The sequence below is a fragment of the Patagioenas fasciata genome, chromosome 4 (genome assembly GCF_037038585.1).
Source record: "Patagioenas fasciata isolate bPatFas1 chromosome 4, bPatFas1.hap1, whole genome shotgun sequence".
NCBI lineage: Eukaryota > Metazoa > Chordata > Aves > Columbiformes > Columbidae > Patagioenas > Patagioenas fasciata.
In genome coordinates, this window is record NC_092523.1 from 60,709,705 (window position 1) to 60,735,522 (window position 25,818).

Below are 25,818 nucleotides of genomic sequence, written 5' to 3' on the forward strand. Positions count from 1 at the left end.
ACAGCTTTTTCATCTCAACAATTTCACCCTCATGTTGGAAATGAGTAGCAAATTTTTTAAAAGGGTTTGTGCTTAAAATATGTCTATTCAACGGTTGTTTGTGACTTATATATTAGCTCTAATGTAATGTCTTCATATAGTTTGTTTTCATTTATTATAGAGCAAATGCTACATAACTTGTTCACGTAGTATGATCACCCTTAACTTAGTTTATTTCCTATGTAATATATACCATAACTAATACTCACTACCATGTGTTGGATCTTAAGGAGTTTTATTTGTAAAACACATGGGTGAGGGGGTCATGGAACACGTAAAATTTCTTATCAGGCAGTACCACATGAACTCATCAGAAAGGGATTTCTAATTAGGAGATCCCAAAAGAATCTCTGCTTGTTTGAACCTTCCTTTACCAGATTTTACTGTAGAGCTGAATATCAGTGTCAGGTGTTTTTCTCAGAGGGATGTGTTTGCCAAATTAACATTTTTGAAATTTGGCCCTAGCACAGGACAGAAACCTGACTACAGCAGAAGCAGAAACCAGCAAAAGCTCTGCTGCAAGGGTCCACCTCGCCTTTCAAAGCTGCCTCGACTGCTCGGAGAAACACAAGGGGAGGTTCCCCTGATAGGTGAAAGAGGACAACGCATAGCGAATGAGAAAACCAGACACTAATTGGGCTGTAGGTATGGTATAGGAATAGAGCTCCTATAGATCTCTTGGGTGTTGAAAATTCAAGTGCTTTGCTATCTGAACATCTGTGGGGCCTGAGGCCTCTGGCAAGGGAAGAATTGGTAACACAAGACATTTACCTTAGGGAAAAATAATTACACTCATGTCATGGCTCAGTATAGTATACATAGTAGACCCTATCTCCAAAGCATTTCCTTTTTCCTGTTGTGCTGCAAAGCTGCTTTTTTTTTCCTTTTTCTTTCTCATTTATAAAGGGCTTTGCAGTTATCGAAGGATTTTTAAAAACATTTTCAATATTTTCTATTTATTTTAACAAATGCACTATTTTTATGCTTCACTTAAAAATACATTTAGATAGAGGAATGCTTTACAATTAAATTTGTACAGGAAAAATACTTAGAGGGCCATACTCTTACTTGGAACGTGAGCACAAATCCCACTGAAGTTAGAGTTGGTTTTTGTTCAGTGGGTGCAGGGCAAGACTTGGCTGCAAATCATTGATGGCTAAAGTGCATCCATCACAAAGTTGTCTGCTCTGATGTTTGCAGGGATATTTAAATGCTTGTTTTTTAAAGGACAACTGAACTCACTATAAAGTAATGACATCCTGCTCCTTTAGAGCTCAGTGGGTCCACGCGTTACGCCTATTAAAAGGTAGTAACACGATTCATAAGAACAGTTCTGCACGGATTTGAATCAGGCTTCTCTACACTGGCAAAAAAGTCAAAGTACTGATCCACAGGAATTAATTACACACACACTTCTATTATGCAGCATAGTTTTCCAGCAAAAGGACACTAGAGTAACCATAACTTGAATAGAAAGAAGTAAAAATGGTTTGAGACCTAAAGGTAGCACTGGAACTGAAAACCTAAGTCTTTTCTAATTCTTCTGTTGCAGCAAAACCAAAATTTTGACATGGCCTTGATCTTGTTTTCTTTTCCTTGTCTTCACAGTCCTTTGAATATATCAGTCACTAAATGCAGGCCCTTTCATTTCTAGTCCTAGTCCTCTGTACTTATATTTTAATTCCACAACTCCAGATTTTGCTGTTCTGCTGGGAAATCTTTAGTTTAGTCCAAATGACAATCCTTGTTCCGTGATAATACAATTCTTCCCGTCCTCCTAAAGAAAGTATGTGAAACTTATAAATGCAGATACCAACCCAACATAAACCCACAGCTTGCCTCCTTCACACTCTTCTAGTAAGACAGGAATCCTGGTTTGACAACTCTCCCAATTATTGGCTAGGAGCCGCTAAAAGCTCTGGGACTGCCAAAAGCCAGCCAATAATTGGGAGGTTTTGGGCAGAGTGACACGGGACTGTGAGCGTGCTTGCAAGGAGGTGGCCGTGAGCCCATGTGAGGTCTGCATCTGGACTGCAAAACTTTATGTACTGCACTGCTTTAGGAGAATTGGAATAACAGAAGACAGTGGAAATCAGTCCCGGAAGAGGGAGATTCAAATAAAGACCAGATGATTATTGCATTCAGTAAAGCTGGCTCAAGAAGGTGTGAATTACACACTTTCCTGCACCATAGAGGCCTCTTGAGCTGTAAGCAACATTCATCCTCTGGGAACACAGGTGGTGATTCCACCTCTGTCCCCAGCTGGATTTATTTTCAAGGAAACTTTACATTCCACCAGCAATTCAGTGAGTGGTTCACCAGCGGAGGCCACTAAGGGAAGGTAAAAAATAAGCATGCTCCTTCTTATTTCCCTGGCGCACTTCCACTTTCTGGGCTTTCTTTTTTCTTTCTTTGGCATATCTGCTCTCCTATACTCTTCCTCTTCAGCATTCTTCCACTCTTGACTGTCTTCACCTGACAGCTTTTCAGCTGCATTGGTTTGAAGTCTATTGTGTTGTAGAATTAGCCTTCTAGGAAAGCAAGAAAGTTTCCTTCCAAGTGAACGAGAATGCAGTAAGTGTTAAGAAATTTACTGATCATGAAAATCCTTCATTAATAGGGAGAATAGACTTGATGACTGTAGTATTTTTTCCTCCTTCTTTCTGTTGCTTTAAAGCTTTACCCACCTTTCCATGCCACTTCCGTGATAAAGGTGAATTTTACAACTCTCTTTCAGTGGGCAGTCCGATAAAATCATCTCAGATGAGACTCCAAAGAGAGCAGCCTACGTTACATCAACATTCACAAATACATGACAAGAAGAGACTAATAATCCCTTTTTCGTTCATCAAAACTGTGACTTTACCTCTTCAAATCAGAATGATTTTTCTAGACCATATTTTAATGCTAACATTATTTTTCTATAAACAGATAAACAATACAAATTAATCTTATTAGTGATTTACAGTTCTACCAACACTGTAATTTGACTGTAGTCTGCCCAGGCGTCTTCTCTGGTTTTCTCATGCTCTCATTCCTTGACCATGTATATAAACCTTATCTTCAGTTACTTTTCAGTAACGTATTTCATAAAGTCTTCCTTTGTTATTAAAATACAGGCCTAGTGGCAGAGAGGTGTCAAAAGAGTTCAAGAATTATAATTCCATATATAAGTTGGTTTTATGTGGCATGACATTTCAGCCAATCACTGCTGCTTTTGTCATTGCTAAAGATTAAAAATATGCTATGGAAAAATAAAACCCTTACTATGGTGCAAAGATCTCCCTGGGCGGCTAAATTAAGACTTTTCGTAAGTGTCCACAAAAAAGTCTACAGTACTTTAAAATGAGCTGTAAGACTATTTTTTTTTTATGCTGAGAGAGGCAAAAAAAAGAGGATGTATAGTGACACATAGCAAATTTGACAGTGCTTATGTAAAATGAACCAACCTACAACAAATTCTATACTTCGATAATTGAAAACAAATTCATGCTGTTTTACCATGACCACTTTATATGGAAATTTAGGGATATAATTCAGAACAGAATAACAGTAATTATCATACTCTCTGCATTAAATTAAAACCAGAAATGTTGATCTGTCTAATTGTAGGCATTAAAAAATAACTAGTTTCAAAAAAGAGAGATGGAAATGGAAAGATGCCCCGATGACATTACTCTCTCTTACAAACAATCTGGCCTTTCTCCTATGCCTCTCGGCACCGAAGTGTTCTCTATTAAAGCAGGTACTTGCGTTTTCTGGTTGCAAGGGGAATGTTACATTCACATGAGCTAGGTATTTTAATATTGTGTCTCCATGTCTTTGTTGTTATCTGTATGTTAATGAATACTAAAACTTACTCAGCAAGTCATAACCGTAAGTTGCTAGCAGTCTCCCTCTTGCAAAAAATAAACAAAAAACCACAAAAACCCCCCAAAAAACACCGTAAACAGGATACCTTTGCCAGATGGTATCGAAGGACTAGAGGTGCTTCATTCAGTCCACACTGTTTGTGTTTTTCCCAGTCATTACTATGGTAATAATTCATATTTGCAACATAACCTAGATTAAACTGTGGGTCTGGCTCTGTCACTGCTCTAAGAAAAGAGTGAGTTCAGTGGCTTATCAAACTGATATTGATCTTCACTGTAAAATATACAGATTTTCTTCTTCACTGAAGCTGATTTCCTTAACAGATTTCTAGCTTTAGTCATTAAGGCTCTGAAGGTACTAAGCAAAGGTTGTAAAGTGTCTTCTGCAAGATAGTTTATATTGCCTTTTTTTCTTATTTTTAGAAACTGGAGAATCATATTATCTGAATGGTTTTTGGTAGGGGAGTAGGAGACAATTAGCAGCATAGAAGTTTGGGTGACAGAAAAACACAGGACAGAGTCAGGAGGCATGCGAAAGTTCACAGCAATCGATGCTTCTATTCCACCCATTATCTTGTCTGGGATTCTCTCCTGAAGGCAGAGCCACTATGTAGAGTGTGGGGCTTGCCTGCAGGCACCAAAACATGGGAACACCTCACCGGTTTTCAGTTGCCAAAGAACGGGTATGCAAATTCTAAAGATAAAGCAAATGCTGTTCTGTTCCCTCATATCCAAGGAACTTTCGAACTCTGAAATCTGGATGCATGGAGGGGCATATTTCAGCCTATATTTAGCATCAGCATTCAGCATAGTTTTGATAATGATGTGTCATATCTTCAAAGCAAATGCTGGTTGCATATGTTGCTGGTTTGCTCAGTAGATGACTATACTAAATGTGATAGGCAGAATCAGAATTGGCATTCTTAGAAGCTCTGCAAGTATTCTTCAATGTTTTACCAGTAGACATTCAACAGATCTACTGGATGAAGGCTAGACAACTATGTTATGTGTATTTACTCCGATTTTAAAATTGTTTATACCTATGTTGTTTGTCCATTCAATTGTTTCAAACAGTAAACAGTCTTCCATTATTGACACAAATGCAAACAGAAAATCAATTTAGGGGTCCAGCATCCACTACTGAGTTTTAAGCTTCCACATGCGAGCATGAGCACTGGAAGTGTATTTGTTATCCAAAATCAAACTGTTTGAAATATAAAGACTGCACTTGTTGGAATCCTGATAGAAAGACAGCTAGAAAAAAAATAGAAAATGCTATTATTGCTTTTTTTTTTTCAACAAAAACCATGGATGTGCATCATGTTTTGTACCTGGGTCAGAAATACTTTCAAGCACCAGCACCCTTCCATTTCGGAAAAAGCACTGAATGGGAGCTGGGAAGAAAAAAGCATTTGAATTGTCTGATAGTGCCTCAGTGTTTTCCTCCTGGGTGCTTTGCCATTGCTGTCAGCCTCACAGTGCCCCAGGGGCTGGGTGAGAAAGGCTGGCCTGCAACCTATTGACTGCTTAGTTATGCAACAGCTTGGATTTCAAATACTGACTCCAGTAATCGTAGAATTTGAGTTCTTTCGGTAAGTCTTAAAAAATATACGTAATGTGCCAGCTACCTGAAAACAAGGAGTAAATAAATCCAGAGAAATCCAGATTTTTCCACAGACATTTTGTGAACACCAGAGGAAGCTGAAATAATCAAGCGTTTTTGTGGATCACTTATATAGATCTCCTCTTTACCGCTCAACTAAAGTAGCGAAAAAATATTAATAATTTGAAGAGAGACATGAATATTTTTGTGAAATGTGCCAAGTGGAAAAACCAGGGTGGTGGAGGATATATGGTTTGCTCTTCATGACTAGAATCTGTATATAGGAGGAGAACGATGGCAATCCACAGCCGTGTTGACAATTCAGACATGCAGGAAATACCCTTGTAGGAAACTAATACCATCTGGGTTTGGCCCAAGATGTGTGAATGAGAAATATGTTTCTTGTTGAGAATGCAAAGATAGTTTTGGACATTGCGAAGAAGGAATGTGTTAAGCATGCACACTTACAAAAATGAAATAGGGTGAGGCATTGCATGCATATGGAATAATTAGAGGAATATGTTTGTGTGCATCAAGAGCTGATGCAGAATTAAAACTTCAGAATTCATTTGTCCTAAGACAACCAGTAAATTACTACGAAAACTGTCTTCAATATAAATGGCCAGAAGCTTTCTGAATAAAGACAGTATTTGAAAACGCAGATTTGTCTAAGCCACTGCGATCCCTGATAGAAAGGGAGGTTTGCTTGCGATACATGTTGTATTTTGGGAAAAAAACCATAGTTTTGAAATTGATGAAACATCCAGTTCTAATATTTGTAAAACTGGGAATTTGGATTATTTCAGTGAGTTGTTTTCAGCTTGGAAATTAGTTTTAGTTAAAAGAATGTCAACACTGAAATGGAATATTTCATTTGGCCCTTCCTGAGAACCTTTCAGTCCACACTTGGTGAGAGTATGTTTTCAAAATCTCAGAATATTCTCCTCTCTATCCCGTTCTTGCATTAACTGTCTGAGATTTTAGTGTCTGTTCTTGGCATGGGAAGGCTCTCTGGTTTCTAACGAAGCCATTGCCAGCATTCTGAGGTTCCTGAGACTCGCTGCCTGCGGGGTGGATTTTTGCCTCTCCCTTGACACCCTCATCTACTTGTGAAAGCCCCAGCAGTGCTGATTTTTCTGTTTTTTGTGAGGCTAATGAATGCCTTGCATGTACAGGAAAAAGTTCCATGCTCTCTTTTTGGTGCACATTTGACTTCTTCTCCAGACTAGCCTTTAGTACAATCGTCCTTTCTCTAAGTTCAGGCTCTAAATGCTCTATTAAAGGAAAATTATTGAGAAGAAAAAAGGTTTGTTAGTCTTTCATGTCTGTCAAGATCTTGGATTAACCCTGTTCCAGGTTCAAAGACACTCACACAAATTACCTGTTCCTCAGCTAAGCAATGCTCATATGATGCCAGTAAACCGTCTCTTATTGTATCTTGCTCTTCATTTGTTTTTCAGCAGATTTCTGACATACCTGAACAGGATTATTCTTATCACCACTAAACACTGCTGGAGACATTTATTGAACATGTATTAATTGGTTTAGTGCTTACCCAGAAGGCACAATGTAAAAGAAGTTAGAAAATTAGTGTCCACTTTGATTCTTATATTTTCCATTCTTTCTTAGTATGCACCTGTGATCTTTGGACAGGATGCTCGAAGTCTATTGAATAAAATGTTATTAATACACTAACGGCACACCATTGCCTATCTTTGATTGACGGATTATGGTCAGGTTGACACAGGCTATCCGAAGAAGCAGGCAGGAGAGAGGGATTCCTTGTTCTTTGAAAATGAATGATTAGTACCTCTTTCAGTGCCATTATAGAACTGTGTCGTATTAGTTCATGTTTTGCAAGGCTGTACACAGAGTCTTGCTTTCATTTGCATCTACTGTGGAACGTGCACATCTGCCTTTCGGGTGAGAATTTATGACTCTGCAAGGCTTGAATGTGTTATGCATATACTCACTACATACACGTATAAACATAGACATGCATCTGGCATTTAGGTGAACACAGATTTCTTTGTCCTTGCAGTTTAAATTCTGATCAAATTTAATTCTTTTTTGTAGTTCCAAAAGCAGACCATGAGTGGAAATACAGTGCTCTCATGTTTGATTTGCATATCTTAAGGCCTAAATAAATGGTGTTCGAACTACCTGAAATAATTAATTTTATAGTATTTAATAAGTTAACATTGTTATGCCCACAATGCTGGGGGAAAAGGGTCTTGAAAAATGTGCATTTCATGTATGTGCCTGCGTTTTTTAAAGAACTCATTAAATTATGGTCGTACTACGTATTTTAAATATTGACATTTCTGAGTGGGGTTTAATTTTTATTCTGCCAAGCGTTGTAAATTCCTGTTTTGGATCCTGAGGATTTTGGTGGAGGTGGAAAACCACTAATAATTTCTTCTTGTTCACGCAACTTGTATTCACTTGCATGTTTTAACTTGAAGCAGACCTTTTCTGTTGATGCCAATAACACTGTTCTGAGTATAACCCGAACTCCTTTGGAGTAGGAAAGAGTGAAATTTCCTCCAGCTAATGGAAATGATAATTACCTTAATATAAAATTTTGTTTCGTAAGGCCCTAATTCAGCAGGTATTTAAGCATGTGCACAAACTCCACCGATTTTCTTTCTAGTGCAAAACGGAGTATCACGAGGCAGCTGATTCTCTCCAGAGTTACATGACTTTTGGTGTCAGTAAATGAGATCTGATGCAGTGGTAGTGGGGGGATTTATCAATCAAAAATACTTCTGATTGAGGAAGAAAAAATTGTTGGAAAAAATGGAGACTGTTAATGAATCTGACCCTGAGATTTCATAAAGATTTCTTTATGGTCTGTAGCTAATGTGGTGGTTATGCAGCTAAAGGCATTATCTTCACATCATTATAATGAAACATAACACTGGTATCCTTGACTTTATTAGCCAGGTTTCATTGGTATCTGACATTATATATTTCCTATTATAAATCTAGATAAGAACTTACATTGACCTGCATTAGACCAAACATTAAACAATTTACTAAGATTACGACTTTGAAAGGGAACTTAAAAAAAAAAAAAAAAAGTCTTTTAGACCACCATGAAACAACCATAAATTTAAGGAAATATGAGGTTTCTACCACGTGACTTCCCCTGCAGAGTTATGCAACAGGCTGCTGTTACTTAAAGGTCATACATAAAAAATTTATGGTACATTTTTAAGAGATTTATAGTGTTTCTATTTATACAACTTATATGTCAACAATTTAAAGGTATAGTATACTAAAATAACAAATTAAAGTCTAATCCCTTTGAATCCTTGATAAAATAGAATGCTTTAATATAAGTAATATATAAAAGAAGTTGAATAAATGTATCTGTATTAATTGATGTGGTATGTGTGATGTAATGATTAGCTGTTTATTATCTATTACAGATCATTTGTTCATTTTTATCCTGAAAATCCTTTGCAAATGGGGTTGATTAGGGGAGCATTCTTTGTCGCATAGGCCCATTACATGGTGGTGTAACTCTTTACAAGAGCTCTGAAAACTAGTCACAGAACTAACTCTCTTTCAGTGTTGAGATGAACGATGCCATTGATGCTACCTAGACCTCTCATTTTGAGGTATCGTTGAAAATGAACACACATCTTTTACCCAAGATGTTGTGTGATTCCCTGGAGGTAAAAAATTCTAGCGCTATGTGAAGGTACCACCCCTTAGTTATTTGCTGAACTTCATTTGCTTTGCACTGAAATAAAGTGGGAGCAGTTATCCAGTTACTCAGCCTTGTCTGAGGCGAGGGAATAACAAAGCAGACTGGAAGGGGGAAATTTCTCAAATCACTGGAGCTGCTCTACCAGTAGGGTTTGAACTCAGCCATAGGAGTGACATTTGCAGCCCTACCTTTGCACACTTAACCCATATTCTTATTTATGTGAGAGCTGAGACTGCAAATGCATCATTTTATGCCAGGAGTCAGAGTCATATATGCAGGGCTGGTAGTAATTATTGATGCTAAATTAATCCCTGAATTTTGCATATTAAAATAATGCATTAATATGAAGGCTGCATTAGGGCACAATATTTAAGTTCCGTAATGTGTGTAAGCACTTTGACACCATGAATATTCATTTCACATTAAAACAATTCTTCATAAATAAACAAAGCTCCTAGTACACAAAACGCCTATTAAAATATCAACCATCCACACTTGGGTAATTCCGTTGCCTTTGAGGTACTGAATGGGACATCAGCATTTGGAGAAATATAGTAATATAGTAATGGAGATGTGTCTCTACCTGGTTTTGTGGCCTAATCTTGTCCTCAGTAAAGAACCTGAGAATGCAGTCTGATGGTGGTGAGTTCCTAAAAACAGGGAAGGGAATTCTCCACCAGACGCAGCATTTGGGTTGCTACGCCACCCACCAGCTTTTAGCTATGGAGTCTACTGACTTGAATGGGCATATCTAGTCCCTTGATGACCCTCTCAGTATTCCTGTAGGGATGCCCTTCATCTGGGCTTGAAAAATGTTTCTTGCCTTGCTGTGGGTGATACTGTTCTCTTGGTCTCCTTGGCTACTGCTATCTCCAGCTCTGAAGATCACACCCAATGCCCTTTGGAGCTGGAGCTCATACAGAACTTATTGGTAAGGACAAGTACCCAACAGACTTTTGTACCAAGTCCTTTTGCAACCCCACATTACTGCAGGCTTTGCTGTAAAATAGAGTTATACTGGTTGTGCGGATTTTGGATGTTTCTAGAGCTGTGGCACCCTATGATTTGCCTTTGCTGACTGAAGAAACATAGCGTTGTTCCTAAGCTGATCATCACCCCCTCATCAGCATAATTCATTTCCATAGTAAGAAACTGTTGTAAAGAAATTTGGCTACAACTGTTCCAGCAGAGTTTATAGGTTCATAGGCCGACCCAAGCAGCAATTAATTTAAAAGATGTGATCATTTCCTATCTTTTATGAGCATTAAATATATTCTTTTCTTTTGGACAAAAAATATTTGACATGTCAAATGACTAGAGTAAGAGCTGATAGTATCTATTGTATTTTTAAATATTACTATCTTTTACAAATAAGAAAATCACAAAGTGTTAGAAAAGAATAACAAGTTCAGCATTTTAAAAGTTGTTTTTCTTTATAACTGTAAGTCTAGAGTTTCAGAGAGAAAACACTAATAAAAATTAGTCATCATTATGATGTCATTCTCATAATTTCCCTTCAAGTAAACTAGCAAGTACAAATAATATTTGTAATGTCTGACATCATCTATGTAGCTTTCCATTGCTCAGACTTTGGGTTAAATTTAGTGATGTTTCGCATTTGTTAGAGAGAACACCTTCTGGGTGGAATGGATTCCATTAAGAAAATCTCTCTGAAGTTAAGCCATCTTTGTTACTTGCTTAAAACAAAACAAACCTACCCAAAACAGGCCAGGAATGAGACAAGTACAGCAGTTGCAATTTGTCAGATACGTGATCATCTGTAACAATCAGAAGTTCAGTCCTGAGTCTGAGTCCTCACTTGAAAAAGGGAACCATGCTTGTCAAATGATGCTCTCTTTAAAAAAAATTAAGCATCATCAGAATTGTTCTGCTTAGGAAACAATATTCCCTGCAATGTCATATATGCCCATTTATCATAGTTTGACCTGCAAAGGCTTCTTAGAATCTCTTAGTCTTTAAAAAATCTTTCTGAATAGACATGGATTCTTTTTTTTGTTGCTTCTGCTTTGAGATGTCAAGCATTAAAGGACATTTCTAAAAATAATTCCTTGTTTTTAAGGTTTAACTTAAAACAGCTAAAAAGTAAATACACAAAAATCACAGAAAGAGTGACCAGTATTTCCTCAAAACTAGTCTCAGGTTTACCACAAGCACTAAACTCATATTTGTAAATCTTTGTCTTATATTTACATTAATACGAATACTGTCTATTAAGTGATAATTTATAGATGTAGAATGGCCAGCCAATGCCTTTCATCTTTCTTTTTCTTTCAGTTCTAAAGTTGTCTACATTTTTAAATGGTTCTTTCATAACATTATTGATCTCTTATTAGCATTTGCTAATAACATATGCAGAAGATGAGAAAGTTGTATTTCACATGGAACAAGTCTTGTTCCACTTGTCGAATACAAAGTCTTGTTTTTCCTGTCTCTTGCCCACTGTGTCCTTTCAATGATGTCTGCACCATCGCTCCGCTCCAGGGAAGGAGCAAAGGAGTAGGAGAGCTGGTGGGGAGATCTGATCCCCACTGCCTTCCCCAGACCACCTGTGCTCCTCTGCTCCATCGCACGACTGGCTCGTCAGCATCTTTGTCCTTAACATACTTTTGGTTTAGACAAATATAATATGTAGCAAATGGGTTGATTTTTAATTAAACAATCAACTGGAAGTACATCTTTAACTTCCAGTCACCTTTCAAAGATATGCAGTACACAGAAGATTTGGACCAATTTAATCCTAAAACCTCTGATAACTTTTTCAGACAATACATCATGTCACATAATATAGACTTGCAAGTTAAGTAAATACTACTCATTATTCCTGATTCTGTTGTTGTAAGACTTGGGCATCTGTGGTAAATGTTAAATTGTTTACACATGGTGACTCCTGTATTTGAATATCCGTTAGTTAAATGTGACAGTTATTCAAATTCAGAGTAGGAAAATTTACTAGGTTGTCAGAATGTTGTGATATACTCATCCATTATTCCTTGATAAATGCCAACATTTTCTATTACACTCCTTCCCCAAAAAAGGAATAAGGAATTCACCCATTTCCAATCTATACTTAAGTATTGAATGGAACATTTCCTGAAAGGAAAATAGCTAACATAAGCATAATTTATCTTTAGAAATACAAGGTATGTAATAATTAGCAAAGCCTCACTGAGCTACAAAAGCCATATTCCCTTAGGAGAAAAAGAACAATAACCACTGAAAAAAGTGACAAGCTATACACAATTTGTTATGTCTGAAGACTACAAATATGACTGCTTGAGCATATTTAAAAAGTGGTAAATTCACTTTCTCTACAAATTCATTGACTCACAAATGTTTCCTTGCAATTGTTCTTGGAACTAATAGAGGAAAACCATCCAGGGACACACAAAATGTTATGTGTAATATGAAAATTGCCCTTTCTCTTATGAAGATGAAAAACCAAATATTCTGCAGAAAACCAGCAGGTTCCCCTGTTCTCTGCTCATATGGGCTCTTCCTCCAGTCTCACTGCATGAAGGAGATACAAAATTCATTAGAGCTGACTGGAAGGAATGTGTGCTCAAACATTTAAAGGCATGCCACAAAACCTCAGCAATCCAGTCTCTTGTTAATTACAACTAGTATTTCAGTATGTTGTGGAATTTTCAGCTACACAGATGTGTGTGCACATCTTAGTAAGTAGTATAGCCAATAGTTGCAATTATTTTACAAGTCTTGCAAAGTATAAGAAGTTTATTGAAAGCTGAAATTAGTAGAATAAAACATTGCAGTAGGTTTTCAGCTTTTTAATTTGAAACCTTTGGACTTCATAATTGCAGGGAAAACTCTGAGAATACAGATCAAGCTAAAAAGTAAGGAGGCAGTGAATTTCTACTCCCTCTGTTTCCAAATGGATTTTTTTAAGCACATGACATTTAAGCCAATTCCATGATTTTGGAGTCTGCCTCATGGGTGTCTGAATGGACAGGATTGAAGGTACTTTATATGGCTTATTTAAAAATAACATCCTAACCCAAGCTATAAATCAACCATAAGTATTTAATGCCTTATGTATATAATAAATATTCAAGTCTAAGTATCTGGTTACAGCAGTGATTAAGAGTTCTGAAAATCAACCCCTTAAAAGATGCTCTTCAGTGGAAATGCTCTCGATGGTGAGGTTTCTTTCACACCCTTCTATGTACATGTACAGTTCACAGCCATTAAGTCAACAGCGTGACAGCATCTGTTATTTCTGAAGTGCTGTGCACATCTGTATAGTTGCAAATCTCATTTGAATATTGGTTTTTGAGAAATTTGAAAAATTCTTGAGAAAGAAGCCAGCCTGATATGAAGCTCTCTGCCTTACAGTGGTTAAAGCAACTAGATGGGTTTTGTGGTGTGACGAGTGATAGGATAAGGAGGATATCTCAGGGGGAGACTATGTCTAGTTAAGGTTTTAAAGAGAAAACTTGATCCTCACTGTATTGGGGAACAACTACCTCTGGCTGGATAGCCACAGTCAGAAGGAATGAGTTGGAACTACAGACACAGATTACTGCAGACTTTTTCAAAACCTATTTCATTTGCAGCAATACAGGCAGGGGACCAACTGGCTGGGGACAGCTCTGCTGAAAGGGTCTTTGGGGTCTCGGGAGACAGCAAACTGAAGGTGAGCCAACAGTGTCCTGGGCTGTGTGAACACGAGCACAGCCAGCAGAGCACGGGAGCATCCTCCCTTTACTCTGCACTTACCAGGCTGCAGCTAAAATACTGCGTCTGGTTTATAGGCCACTCTGTATCAGAATGATATTGGTAGACCAGAGGGAGTGCAGTGAAGGATGGTTGGGGACTGGAGCGTTTGACCTTTGTGGAGAGACCAAGACAGTAGGTCTCGTTCAGCTGGGAGAAGAGAAGGCTTTGGGAGCTTCTTCAGCGAGTGGGGCAGCAGAGAATTACGTTACTAACGTTAATCTAGGATTTTTGGCAAAACATTTCTGTGGCAGTTATTGTTGGAAAATCCTAATCAGTAAAAAGAAGTTTTTGATTCTGACAAGACTATTGTTTGCAACTGTGTCCCCTAGTTCTAGTGGACATCTGTGCTCTCAGAGCAGAAGACACATGAATAGTTAATATACCTGATTCCAGCTAGAGGGCTATACTTGCAGTTCGCACATCCCATGTAAAGGTTTAACCTATCAAGCTATTGTTTTTGTTGTTATGGACTTTCTCCTTTTCTGTTTTTTACTAGAATTTCTAGCTTTGACCTGAGAAGGTTCCCAAACAATAATTTCCTTAAAATCAGAAGAGGAATTCTGCACTTAAGTCACAGCAGGGACTACAGTCTGTAACTTGCCTATCCTGAATAACTTCCCTGATCATCAATATAGAGCAATGAGTCTCTTTTACCAAACAATATTTAATTACTTACAGTAGCACAGCAGGTCTCTTTATGAGCAAGTAACATTGACTTTATATGTGCCTTTGGAACTGCCTCTCTGAATTTCATCTATCTTATTGTATATTGTGTCCAATATTTTACAATTTTATAACTGTCCCTGGAATATATCTTGACAACCCTTTAGTTACTGTTGATAGCCTTGGAAATGCTTATTATTGCATACAGCCCTAATATAAAGCAGACTTTTACATGCAAATCTGACAGCCTGAGTTCCCAAGTCACCTAGCTTTGCAGCATATTCAGTTTCTCAAAAAAGATAATTTTGAGATGTCTTGTTTCTACTCCATGCCAAAAAGAAGGTTGCTAACACTAGGATATTTCTGGACAAGGAATCTGAAGGAAAGATTCAAGGTGATAGTTGTGTAGACTACAACACCAGCAGAGCTAGGACCTACCTGCACCCAATTTTATTGACATATGACCCAATGCCCTATCAGGAAAGCCAGATGGCTGCTGTATTTTTTGTAAACAATTGCATAATAAATTATAGTAGCAGGAAAACTACAGGCAAATCCTTCATTGATTGGTGTTGAATCAAAACTATCAAAGCAGCAGCATGTAACAGACAAGTGATTATGTTGCTCAAATGTCATTCCTTTTATGTGTGACAATTCAATTTGTTAAACATTTTCATCAAAGAAGAACAAGAATGAAAAGGCAATGTTGCCTTTGCTGAAATTTATTACTTCACCTATTTCTGCTAGATCTTATCTTTTCCAAATTAAATATATTTTGAGATGCTACCAAACAAAAACCCTTTTCAACACTGTTTGCTTCAATTGTGTCTTGCTGAACTCCTGAGGATGCTGCTGGCAAACTCTGCCACTTAGTTAATCATGAACTCTTCAAAGTAACAGCTGATTTTCTAGAAGAACTACTAGATTAAACATTTTAAAATTATTTTAAAGATATTTGTTCTTTATTTCTTCTATTTTTTTTTCACCTCTAATTTAGCAGTGTACTGGAGGTAAGTCCAGAGGCACCAGTATAGAGCAGTTCTTCCCTGAGTCCAGTCTGAACCACAACCATTTTTTAGAAATTATTTTCTGACTGAGAATCTCTCATACTGCTTTCTCCAGATACACTGTAAAAACTTCTAGAAATGTAAACTATTTTTATTCATTATCTTACCTAATTCTTTGACAAAATTCTGTTTATGGCAGCAAATTAACATTGACCCAAGATGCTTTTTTGACCTACTTTTACAGTTTCCTTAATTTTTCCCACCTAGGGTTTTTCTAGGCTATCACTTCTCTGTAATTTGCAGGATGACCTCCAGAGCCCTTTCATAGCCAACCTCACAGATAATAGTTAACTTTTGTAAAAATAAATAGTACAACTTCATTATCTCAACTACTCCAATTTTCATTTCCTTTTGAGCACTTATTTTTAGAGCAATTTATGCTGGTGCTTACTATAATTTCTCTTCTCCCGCTCTTTTTTTTCTCAGCCTACACGTGGAGAAACAGAAAAGGTTAAACACCAACTATAGATGTGTCTTTTCCAGTCTCTCTTACGCAAAGAGATCAAGCTGTGTCTTTTGCTTTTATACTCTACTGGTCTGGCTAACCAGCCTCTGCCAAAGACCATCACCTAGCTTGAGGAAATTCTTTTATCACAATCCATTAAAACTTTCTCTATTTTCCCTATTTGTTCTTTAAATTTCCTCTCATACCTCAGAATGTTTATGGAAACTCCTACTTACTTTGCCAGGGAAACAATGGCAGGATATAACCCTTACTCTGTTCTCAATTTATATTCTGTTCTGTTAGTGTCACTTGAGTTGGATTTCCATTTTATTATAGGATTATTATTTTTTGGGGGCCTGAACATTCCCTCGTACCTTGCTATATTTCTCACCTTCTTGATTCCTAATTGTTCCAGTATATACATACATTCTCTGAGTCTAATAAGGTACTTTTAAAGAACCACCATGCTGCTTCTATGGATTTTAATTTCCTAACTTTCCCCTTCAGGCTATTTCTAACTTCCTCAATATAAAAATCTTCCTTTTTTGAAAAGTACTGTAATATTATTACCTCATGGTAGGATCCCACGGGAGGATGTCGAACTTAATTATATTATGGTCACTTATTTAGTGGCCCAACCACTTTAACTTACTGAATCAACTCATATGTTTCATTCAAGACCTTCATCAAGACTAGATTTGCCCTTTCAGTATTCTAGAATTCTTGTAAACAAATGATTCTCTTTGGTGTCTACATACACTATTCCAGTATAAGACTGAGAAGGTTTAAAAATACATGCCTGCAATATACATGAAAAAGTCACCAGGAAATACTTGTTTATTCAATGCACCTTTAAGAGTGCCTAAAGTCTAAAGGGCTTAATTGTCAATGAAACCACACAGAGTTTTGTAAATTCAAATATTTGTTCTGTGTGCATGAATCAAACTGTATGTTCGGGAGGGCAGTTACACATCTAACTCTGCCTGTGCTGAAATTCACATTTATGCAGCATGAATTCTTGCAGGTTAAATAGCCTACGGTTATTTCACATCAGCAAATGCAAGTTACTGGTTCTCTTATTGCTTGACAACATAAGCTGATTGAAATAGCAGTTGCCTCTGTACATTATTAATTTATACTTGTGTAAACCTGAAACCCAAACTGTAAATCAATGATTTTGTGACCTGTACTAAACAGAAATCATGACACCTTACAACTGAAAGCACATTATGATGTACAGTAATGTATCTCAAGTAACCCGTTGTCATTACGCTAAGATTCAACTGAAAACAAACTTTAGTAATGAACTATATGATAGTTTTGAAAAGCAGATTGAAACATGGTTTATCTTTGAACTAGATCCACTGCTTCTCTGAACTTATAAACACGACTTTGAAAGAATGTACACTGTTTTCCTGATTAGAAGTTCCTTTTCTTTTTTTTTCCATTACTCATTTATTTAAATCCCAATTTTAAAATGTAGCTCATTAGAAAAGCATTCTCAGTAACAGAAGTGGAAACAAATATAGCCATGTATCCTCGCTCAACACAGTGCAAGGCAGCTATTACTATTACATGTTATAAGAACACTAATATTTGTCTGTACTAGACTAAATTTCTTTATTGTTTTAAATCCCAAAGGGATTACTCTTAAAACTAACTTCTTAGATTTGCCAAGTGAGAAATGTTTGCTTCATTAATGTTATAATTTGTGGTTCAGATTTTGAAAGAGAGCTAAAAATAGTTTCTGAAATTGCGTGTCTTGCTGACATAAACATGGTTAACTTATATTTTTGTTGTTTCCAGGAGTGTTTCACTTGTATAAAGCAGTAAAAGTATTCTGCTCTTTCTATTTTTCTCATACTATAAGAACCAAGAAAGCAGGAATTTGTTTAGCTCGTTGGCTCCATTTATCCTGAGCCAAGATCATGATCTTGGAAACCCTTTAACTTGGCTGAATTCAGTACAAAGTTCTTTTGAAAAAGCCAGTGCAATTAGAACAACACAGTGTATGTTCAGTCTCAAAATTAAGACGATAAAGTTTCAAACAGCTAGAACTGAAACACCGGGTGTCACGGACTCGGACCTTTCATCAGTTAAGCACCAATACCAATTCCACTAGTTTTTGATCGAATTAAGAGTTGTGTAGTTGAGGACAGCATTAAGAAAACACTTTTCTATAATACCTTTTGGCAAATGGGCAGAACAATTAACACAGGAAACAAGGAAACACAGTGGGCAAAGTCTAAGTTTTGTGCAGTACAGCCTCGGGAGCTTCTTTAAATACTCCAGACTGAGTGATACTATAATACGAGCAACACTCTTTGCACTTTCTATTGTATCACTGGTTAGTGCTAAGGGATAATACACACTTGCTAACCAAATTGGCACACTGCAGACTTTGTTTTGAAAGCCAGTGCTTCATTTTTGAAACTGTTTTTGTTTTTTTGTTTTTGTTTTCCAAAACCCTCTCCTTCACTTTATATCTAGTACCTCAAACACATTAAGATATTCTCCTCATTTTCTGTGAAAACATCTGTAATGGGCCTTTTGATGAATTACAGCACCTAAGAAAATCAGAGGAATCAAATTCAGTACTAAGGATTCTAGTTCATTTTGTTTCATTTCACCTTCTAAGCTGTTCACTGATTTTTGAAGGTACCTTTCTGTTTTATTGAACAAAGGTGGGAATTCTCGGGCCTTATTAAAAGATAATTTTAGCAGTGCTCAGATTCAGAGTAGTAGTTTCTTTCATGCATTTTGTTTGTGATTTTTTTGACCATTCATAGAAAGTGATTTCAAAAGTTACTAGTTAGTAACTAATTAAGATAATTTCCCTTAGTCAATTGCTACTGTTTTTTCCTGAGAATACTTACTCCTGTAAGTTGAAATATTTATGCAGATAGTTAAATATAATAGAATTTATACACATTCATTAAATATATATACATTTTATACAAAATAGATTGTATGAGTTGTATTGAACTATGTTCCTTTTGTTCTTTCAGGTGTGTCAGATACATATTTAACATACTATTTCAAAAGCAAAAAGACTAAAGGATATATGTAATGTGTAAGGATAATGTATCTCTACAAGAAGTGCAAAATGTTGCAAGTTGCAAAACACTGACTCATTAAACTACAGCAAAAACACAGTTTTGAATGCTTCTGCTTCAAGAACTGAAATTACTTTTAAATTAAGTAATTGATTACACATTTTTTTACCAAGCATTTGTAAATAAAGGGTTTGATCCAATTTTATGTGCGGCCTTCCCAGCGCCACAGGCCTTTGGGGACACATGGATACTGGCTGTGAAATAGTTTGGATTTGTCCCAGTGAGGGGCAATCTAGCACAGGGGGTAAAAACCCACAGAGGCCAGTTTCTATTAGGCAGTTCCCTACTATCCTCTGCTCTTGGATTTGTCTGTTCCTTCAAACTTTAGACATGACACTTGGAACAGTGTGTTATTTCGGGGATCTGTTAAGTAACTGTAGGGGCAAATCTGTGTAATCTCATAGGTGGCTTGTTAAGTTTTATGTGTTCTTACTGACTTATTTACACACACACATACGCTTTTTAGTTGAAACCATTGCCATATTGCTTTTTCCCTCAGAAAGTCACTGCAGTGATAGTGTCCTGATAATATTGTCCCGTCATATCCTGCAAAGCAGTTATGGGGGAGGAAAACAGCAGTAATGGAAGCTGCCAACATTTTGCATTGCCTTTCTTCTAATCTGAAATTTCATTTATTTGACTAGGTCTTTAAAGTGTTCAAGGTTTAGTGCAGGCATTAACATACCTAAACATTGGCTGATGTTTGAAGAGGAGAGTCAATAGTGCTTAGTCACATCTTCAACTAGGCTCCTATAAAGTGTGCAATACTATTTTATGTTCATTAGTCACAATTAAGCATTCAATTTGTAATGCAAATGTATGTGTTATTTTTAAGGAGGAGCTTGAAATGATGTCCTGATTGGAGGCAACTTCCTTCTAATGTGGTTCCTCATGAAAACTGATGATGCTTTCAGAAAATTACATGGATACTTCAAGTCTAAGTAAGTACTTTTCTTATGTAGGTTTGCATTAAAAAATTTTCTTCTTCACACTACAGTGTGACTCAGATCCATTCATCTGCTAGCACTTCTGTTATGTTGTCTCTGAGCTGTTGCAGTGATTGAGAATCTAGCTAGCAAAGATTCACAGAATGTTTAGGAATGTCAAAAGCATAAAAGTTTTTGGTGATTTACTCCCCTTTCATTTATTTTCGGGGCATTCAGTTAGCATAAAAATAATGATTATTACATAAATTAAAGTTGTTGCAATTCAGCTGTAGGGATTGTGAAGCTAGATCAAGGTTTTAAAAAGTATCTGCTGTAAATTAAAAACAAATGGTTGAAAGTATTTTGCAGACCTCTCTCCCACAGATTGTATATTCCATTTTCCAAATTAAATCTAAGAGAGAATATTACTTTATTGAGATTTATGGAATAATTTCTTTAAAAATTCCAGCAATATGAGAATGCAGGCAGACCCGGACAGTGAACAAAAACAAGTGTCAGCTACTAAGTGGTTTCATCTTTTGGAGATTTTTTTTTTTCAGTAATGGGAAAAATTAGTTCTGACTGTTTTTTAAAACTAGAATTATATATAAGCCATTAAATTAGGGACAGATCATTTGTCCAATTTTAACTGCAAAGGGGATAAAGTAGGTGGAAAACATGATAAAACCAGTGCTCCGTCAGAGGAAGTGTTCCTCCCTCAATCCTCAGTAGGACTTAAGAGCTTGTGAGAAAATGTGTGTAAGAGGATATAGAGGAAAATTGTTCTGTGGCATCTGGGGAAAGTACATGTAGGAATAGCAGTTGGGCTGTATTAACTATGAAAGTATATGTGTTATTCAATTTCGAATCTCTTTCAAGACATACATGTGACCGATTTTCTCTATGGCATAGTACAAGGCGTATAACGCCTGAGGAAATCGTATCGCTATGATGGACATGTAGGAGAAGTCTCAAGGACACTGGGTGCTGTTTTCAAGAGCTCCAGCACTTCACAGGCTCCCTGAAGCATTCTAGGACCTCATTACAGATTTTGGGGTGTCCAAGAGCTTGAAGGGATGATGAATCTTGGAGCCTTAGTGGACTGTTAAACCTCCTCCCATTAAAGAAAAACATGTGGTTGAAACTGTGTTGGCTAAAACCCATGGAATTTTCTGCGTAACTGTATTCCTTCTTTGCCATTTTGTGTTGGATATCATGATCTGCCTGTTATATTTCAGCAGACTCAATAATTTCCTTTTAATTAGATAATTACCATGTTATTCATTGGTTTTAAACACTTCTAAATTCAGCTTTTGGTTTTAACAAATGCACTTTCAGAAGATGATGGATTTTTACATTTTTAAAACCGCTAAATGTTCAAAAAGGATTTGTACACATAACAAAATTAAAGTAGGGATTATCTAGCACTGTGTGTGGGATACAGCTATAATCTATACAGTGCATGGAAAAGAAACTGGCATTCTCAATTGCACTGCACACATCTCAGTAATAACAGGGTATGAGGCATACAATTTCATGGAACACCCACAATGAAAATTATTCTTTCCAAACAGAGAATTGTTTTGGAATAAGTTAGGTTAATTGGCACCATGGGATTCCTCTCAAGGAAACACAGAACATTAAAATCTACACATGTGCATGTAAAATGATAAAGTATTATCTTCATTCCCCTCTCAGCTCCTCAAATCTAAGACACGCTACCCAAAATCAACAGAAACGATTATGTTTTGTTGATTCAAATTTCCTTAGAATAAACTGGCAATTCTTCATCTGGTCAGCTTACAACCTGAGAGTCACTGCACTGTTCCACAATTGCTAGCTTGGATATGGTTATCTAGCGCAGTCTCTCACACAGAAACAGAGGTCTCTAGAGCTTTTGGCACATGCTTTTCAGAATTGTAAGAATCTGTCTTTTCTGTGCAAGCAACAGAGCTATATGGTGGTATGATACAGCCTCTTTCAAAGGACTATTGTGCGACTTCTAGGATTAGAACCAAAATCTGCAAATGGTTAATGGGAAATCCAGGCACATTTCACTGTCATTATGTAGTCCTCGGTTAGAACATGGATTGTATTTTACAGTTTCTGAATATAGTTGAAGTATATTAAGTCCTCACAGAAGTATTATCACCCTCTCAAAAATCACATAATTATAAAGAACTTATCACTGATAAATAAAAAATCTTCCTTTTAATGCAGACGACTGAACTGTCATGCAGGCTGTTGTGCTGTGTGCATTGTGTCTATTTTATTAATGTTTAAGGTCATTACAAGCAAGGACATTCTCCTTCGTTTATCTTTACTTTCCTGATTTCCTGCTTCATTTATGGCAAGGTATTTAGGATGAATAAATTGTGATTCCTAGTGGGCAGGTCACAGGTGAAGTATGGCCTCAGAAACAACATCCGTTGTGCTACAAGTCTGACTGCATCTCTTCTGACCTCTTGAGTGGGTGAGAAACCCTCATGTCCTGTGACCCCACGTGGCTTCGCATGTAAGTCTGTGCTGAAGAACAGTCTTCCCCACCTCCCTCTCTGCAGTCTCCAGCGCAAAGTTCAGCTCTGCATTTATTTCCTTGTCATTTTTGCAACAATGTGAACATCGCCTTTCAGCTTCTCACCATAGACATCCTAGAGGCTCCCCTTTCATACTCTGAAAGAGGAGTTCAGGACACCAAAGAACACCCCAAAATGTATCACTGGTATATACCAAAAATTTTATTTCCCTTGCCACTCTGCCTGAGCCTACGCATGTATCTTAGTCTTTCTTAGAAGTATGGGAGCAAGACAGTAAATAGAATTTGCACTTAGCATCATGGAATTAATTGTACAATGAAAGGAAAATGAAATCTTACAGTGTTCATAACAGGATGTATGTCATATTTATATTCTACACTCTACTGTTATTATTTTAGAGCACTATCCCTATTCTTCACAGACATATGGGAGCTTGGTCTGGTAGAACAAAGGTTTGCTTTCCAGTTTTTGTAGATGATGTTTCTGAGCAACTCTGAAGAGCTGCAGGCCTGTTAAGTTGAAGAAGGAAGAAATTTAGATAGAATCTCCCAATACTCTTTCCGGTCCTAAAGCCTGGAACCAAGTACATCTTTCCACTGCTCCCGTTTCTCACCATGCATCAAAAGAAACCCCTGTTTGGGAGTAATTGGTCACAAATTTAGTAGCCACTGTAAATTTGGCTTTCTAGGGAGCAGAGATCACCTTTGCCGGGAGCATAAACTGGTGTTTAAAGGAGGAGAGCCCAGCTCACTCTGTGATGCTAAGGCAAAGAAGTTGTTAAAAATAGGTTCATTGATTTCATCCTGCTACTTAAGAACTGAAAGGAAAATAAATTGATTGAAATTACAGGACTTGCCTGGAAGGATTAGCATGAACCATCTGAATTGTGGGTCTTTTGTCAGTAACATAAATCTCATGGGTATCAATAGAAAGTGTTTGCATTAACTTAGGTGTGTACATTAACATGATGCAAAAACAAATGGACATATCCACTGTCAAGAGGAATACGTGAGAAGTTTTATCAGTGATAAAACTGAATATATAATTCAGAAAATAACACTATTCACAATCTGTTTCTAAGTTTTAAATAGATTTTATCACTGGTTTGTTGTCGTTTTCTGTAGCAGCACTCTTCACTGCAAAGGCTGCACAACCTATTATAAGTGCCCTGAAACGTGCTGTGCTAGTGATGGACGTTGTGGTACTTTTTGTAGTTTTTTATTTGTATCGTATGTTGAATTATCTGACTAATAAGTATTCATGTCATTAAATGTTATGTTGTGATACAAACATGAAGGCATAGTAGAAGTTTCAGTATTAACCCTGCATTCCTGCAAAAACCTGCCTCTGGTGACAAGGTGCTCATTTGACCCTGAGAAGCTCTGGAATAATTGTCTTGTAGCATCATAGTTAGCATATTTAATACCTGAAAGTCTACTTTCATAGTGTTATGCTGGATATATGAATTGTTACGTGTGGAAAATGGGTCTACTGTGTATGTAAAGCCATTTAGGGGTCCCACCCCTCTTCGTGGCATCACCCTGAAAACCCTCCTCTGTACTCCTACTCACAGAAGAGTCCTACCTAAATCACAGGATCACTCATCAATTAGACTTTGCAGGACTGAAAGTACTTGTGCTCTGATATAAAAACCAACTAACATACAGTGAGGAATATATCTAACTTTTAGCTCTTCTTAAGAATATTACTTTGAAATTTGCTGAGCATACACTTAAAATAATTGTCAGATATTTCTGTATCTTTCTCACTGCAAAGAGAATTGGTTTTTAAAATACAAGGAACTACATAGGAATATAGCATTTAAAAACCTTTGAGAATTAAAAAAAAACATATAAAGCTAGTCTTACTGATTAATTTGAAAGCAACATGAAATCAAAAGGTGATTATGGCTTTGGATTTGAGGGCAGTTTCTGTTAAATTTTGGTTTTGATAAGTAAAACCACGGTCTTAGAGTAAAGAAGAAAGTGACTGAGATCAAGGAGTCTAACTCAGATATTCTTAACAGTGACCTTCAACATATTTTTCTGTCCTTTTTCCTTTCCCTCTCCTGCTCTGCCCCTTCCTTCCTCAGAGGCTTTGCCCTTTATCACAATATTCCCGTGAGATCTACTAAGCGTATTTCATCACTAGCTCAAAAAAAAAAAAAACCTTTACACAAGTACAAATGGTAATTCCGTAATGGCAGCGTTAAGGACACCCATTTTGCAGCAGTTTCTACTCCGAACACCTTGTGAAGCAAAGTGCAAGAGAATGCAGCTATTCTCGCTGGGTGCGTGATTTATGACCCTGTAGTCAGCAGATACACACCAGAGCTTGGTCACAATAAAAAAAAAATTGGCAATAATCTGAAAACATCTTAAGGAACGGAGATGACAAGCAACTGAACATGAAACCCATGCAATTCCAGCTACTTCAGTCAGTGGATTTATCAGTAGGAAAGTACCTTGTAACTACAGGGCTTGATTTTACCACTGGCAGTAGTAAGATGGAGACTTGGCTAATTTGTCCAGGTCTGAAGTCCTTCATTTGAAAAGGATGTTGGAAATGTTGAATGATTGTAGGGAAGGACTGCAAAAATGGTTTAACAACTAGGGGAAATTCTCTACCGTGGCAGCCCTCAAGCTACTTATTTTTCAGAAAGTATTTTGAAAGGTGATTATAGCATCTAACTCCCAGGAGAAGTAGTAGGCTCTCTCTTTTTTGTTGTTGCCAAGTAATTCCAAACAATACATTTTAGACCAATATATGCTATTAGGCTCACGACACAAGAGTGAGTGAAAATTAATGTAATAGGTTGTGCTGCATTTTTTGGTGGCTGCTACTGATCTAAAGGTTTGCAAATCTTAGGAAATAATACAGTTAATAAGATGAAATAGAGCCACAGGAGTAAGGACATTTAGAGAACTGCTAGAGCATTCAGCATTTTTCTGTAAGTTGGATAGAATCTTGACTACAAGGTGACTGATCTTGTAATAATTACATATTCAGCACTGCTATGTCTCAATAAATCATTAAATGCAAGTAAGCACCAGTGAAATCAAAGCATTACCATTATT

The 25,818-nt window shown here is 36.9% G+C and overlaps 2 protein-coding genes across 6 annotated transcripts in view; one reads left to right on the forward strand and one right to left on the reverse strand.

The window, feature by feature from the left end:
- ANAPC10 (anaphase promoting complex subunit 10) overlaps positions 1–25,818 on the forward strand; it is a 337,004-nt gene that overhangs the window by 124,934 nt on the left and 186,252 nt on the right. For 2 of the 5 annotated variants that reach the window (XR_011738867.1, XR_011738869.1), the window contains exons 7-8: positions 505–684; positions 20,114–20,219. The gene's annotated coding sequence lies outside the window, so the exon portion shown is untranslated. Of the gene's footprint in view, positions 1–504; positions 685–20,113; positions 20,220–21,116; positions 22,424–25,818 lie in introns of those variants that run through there. The other 3 variants (XR_011738868.1, XR_010651287.2, XR_011738870.1) reach the window with 2 other exon arrangements.
- HHIP (hedgehog interacting protein) overlaps positions 1–25,818 on the reverse strand; it is a 78,035-nt gene that overhangs the window by 31,090 nt on the left and 21,127 nt on the right. The window lies entirely within an intron of this gene.